A 3882-nucleotide genomic window follows, 5' to 3' on the forward strand; every position below is an offset into this window, starting at 1 on the left:
TATTCGCAGTATTGTGTCCAATCATGTGCTATGTCTAAAGTATACAAATGAGCTAGTTTTCTAGATTGTCGATGACCAATATTAGGGTCATGGAACTTAATCCATAGAACATCGACCTTATCTGTATGGGTATATGCTTTAACTATTCCATCTGCACCATTCACTAGCCCATCTGGTGCATCATAATTGCAAGCATACATTTCAACTAACATGTTCAACTTTATCAGAAGGTGTGAAGGCAAAATAGCTGTATGTTGATGGGTTGGGAAATTGACGTTATTCTCCTCATTTTCATCAATTGCATTAATTAAAATTTCTTTGCCAGGCATCAGCATTAACATTTTCTTGTTATGCATTGCAACATCTTTGTTTTTGTAAAATAAATAGGGAAATGTCGGATCATTTGGTACAGGGCGCATGCAACTTGTATTCATATATGTTATATCATCAGATGTTTGACAATTTGTTCGCATTCTATTTAACACTGATATGAATCTCTTATTTGTTTGTCACATAGTCATATGCAATTGGAAGCACTTGACATTATCCTTCCAGAAATCATGTGTTATTGTTTGATTGTTGATTCTTGGTTGTTCAAAAATAAGAGAGTCTTGAATAGGTTGTGCTTGATAGAAATCACCACAAAATATGATGTCAATGTTCCCAAAGTATTTGGTTTGGACATGTTTTATGTTTCTGAATCTACTTTCAATAGAATATAAGAACCGACTACCAATCATCGAAATCTCATCTATGAAAGCTAGCTGCAATTCTTGATATAGCTTTGATAAGTTGTCCAATACTTCTTTGCTGAGTGAGAACAGTTGAGACTTGTTAAAAGGCATTAGCAATGCAGAATGGATTGTTGTTCCACCTGCATTATATGCAGCTTTTCCTGTGTATGCTAATATTAGACCTTTTGGTTTCATAGGATCAGTTGTGTTTTGTGAATCATAAATTCGTATAAGCATTTGGAAAATTGCTTTTGCTATGAGTGTTTTACCTACGCCTGCTCCGCCTGTAATAAAAAGGTAAATTGGCTCCTTGGTTTTTTTTTTTTTTTTAATTGCAACGTCTTTTACAATTGCTTGTTGCTCTTTGTTAAAGATTCTTCTAAGTTTGTAATACTCATTGTTCTCCATTAAAAATGGATGGGCAGTAATTTGAAATCCAAGATTGATTTTTTTCTTCATTTCAAACTGTTTTGGAAATTGCAAGTCCGATTGAAAATCATATTCCTCATAATGGGAACTGTTCTCTTGGTTTCGCATGTTCATTTGGTTAGTATTCAAAGAACTAATTTGCTCATTTGTTGCAGTCTCTAAATCACCCCATGTTGGATTGATGTTATATGTAAATTTGGCTTCATTGACTTGAATTGTTTTTTCATGTAATGTATATGCATAGAGCCATGTAGACAATTCTTGTTTCAATGTATTTTCACAATTTTCAAATGGCATATATAATAATAATTTCTCTCGCCAGAAGTTTTCAAAATCATTGTGTTTGTTATATTTGACAAATCGTATAACATTTGGTTTTTTCCTTTTAGATTTGGGTGTGCCATCTTTCCTGTAATTTGATACAAATTCTGCAAGACAGATTTTGCTAATGGAACTTGGGCATCCAATGTAGTAGTCAATAATGGAATGGCACATAACATCTTCTGAATCATCAGGTTCTTGTTTCAAAAGAATAGGCGGTTTAAGCATAAATGTGCATTCATCAACTGGAGATGTGTTTACAAATATACATTCCCTTGAACTACAACTCAATGGAAATGAAAGTGTTATATGCACTGCTTTTTGAACTGACATTTGCTGTAGATTGAGCAATGTATTTCCAAGTTTACGAATCATTTGCATAGCATCAATTTCATCTTTCTGATGCTCTTTGCGTATTCTTCTAAATGCATTTGTCATAGACTTGTCAATTTTGGTCATATATGAACTACAATATGATGCTGCGGCATATGCATTTAGCACAAATTGTGCATCTGTATTTGCATTCCATAAAGTAGGCATAGCCTTCACAAAACTGTTATTCCAAATGTGAGAAGGTTTTCATTTCAGGAAAATTGTTGGTTGCTTTATTGTATGTTGTAATAGTTCTATGTACTCACTTTCTAGTAGTCCTATTTCTAGGAGGAAATTGTCATGGGTTATTGAATCATTGTAGTTTGTTTGCTCCAAGAATGCGAAAAGTGATATTGATTTCTCTACGATTTTTTATTTTGTGCATTGGTTGGCTCGATGATCATTGCTGATTTCATTGGTGGCATGGGGAAGTTGTATCTGCAGTTTGAATTTTTTCACTTCTTACAACTTCTTGTATGGTGATGTTTATGCAATTTAGCAACATCTGGGTCCAAATGATCTGTAATACAAGTTACGTAATTGTCAAGAAACTTCTCAATTCCTGAATTGCTTTGTTTTCCATATATTGGAGCATTCTCTATCCATAACAGTCCATGTTCATGTTCAGTTCCTCTATTTTGGAATTCTGTTACGAAATAGTAATCGGATATTTTTCCAAAGAATGTAGTATCTTGACATATCAATTGCTTTACAGCATTAATTCTATGTCTATAGTACTGGCTACATGTGACTGGATATTTTCTTATAAGGTAGTCAATGTCATCATCTTCTAATATATCAATAGCATTTTTATTTGCTTTATTTCTAAACAAGGTGACGAGTGTATCTACTAATGGTTTCCATCGATGTTCTGCACTTGTAAATGTCACAAAGAAAGTTGGAGGCCCCAATTGTCGTATCATTGCAAATATGTTTTTCTTAATTTGTTCCAAATGATCAAAAGACATGCGAATTTTTTTGGAATCTATGTATCCAATATCAGATTTCAATAACTTTTCCAAATTTTCTCGATACTTGACATCTTTTGCTAATATTTTCCTGCCTTTTAGTTGTCCTTTTCTTATTCGTACCCATATGCAAGAAAGCACTTTATCAATTATTATTCGCATTGTCTTGAAAAACAAATTTGTTGTATGATATGAGAAGTCACCACTTGCTTGTAACAATTCCCATTGTACAATTTTTTGGTAACTAAACCTATTTGTGATGTCATGATCACGTGCGTCGCCATAAAATAATGTTGGAAAGTTCATTTCTTCTGCATATTTGTCCTTGAAAATGCCTAGTGGTCGTTGTCCTTCAGCAGGTGCCAGTTCAATAATCTTGTCTTGCCAATCGTAGATGCATTGTGACTCTATTAATCCATGCACCATGTTTTAGTAGGTGTTTCGTTATTTGCATCACTGTCTGTATCACTTTCATTGTCGCTGCTTGAATTTTGTACAATGTATTCATTATTCTCTTGTAAAACATGGGCCCAATTCTCGTTTATACAAATGTTCTGAGCTTTATAAAGACTTCTAGAACATAGTTCGTTCAATGCTTTCATGACAATAATTGGACGTACTTTACCTGTTTGGTATGCATTTTTGTATTGCAATCGTCCTTTTAATGCAACTGCAATTGTCATTGTGTCACTTATATATTGTGGCAATGATTTTTGCACAACGTCCATATGAACTGGTACATTAATAATTGATCCTGTTAAGCCAATTTGTGATCGCCTATATCCCCATTGTCTGATTTGTGCAAATGCAATTCTCAATGACACAAGTCTTTCTTCTAGATCTGAAAGTGTATTTACAGTTGGCAATGGAATGTTACGTCTTATTTGTTCAAGCGTTGCAAATTGTGGTAGCTTTCCATTCTTGAGTGCTTTTTTGCAAGGAACACATATGTTTTCATTGCTGAAGGTGCTATTGTTCAATGTCAAATTCATATGCTTTTCTTGCAACTCTATAGTGAAGAATCTAATATTTTTTGCAAAATGCAATCTGGTACAAAC

The sequence above is a fragment of the Pinus tabuliformis genome, chromosome X, assembly GCF_031772625.1.
Source record: "Pinus tabuliformis cultivar Carrire ecotype Pingquan chromosome X, CPIR1, whole genome shotgun sequence".
In the NCBI taxonomy this organism is placed as follows: Eukaryota; Viridiplantae; Streptophyta; class Pinopsida; order Pinales; family Pinaceae; genus Pinus; species Pinus tabuliformis.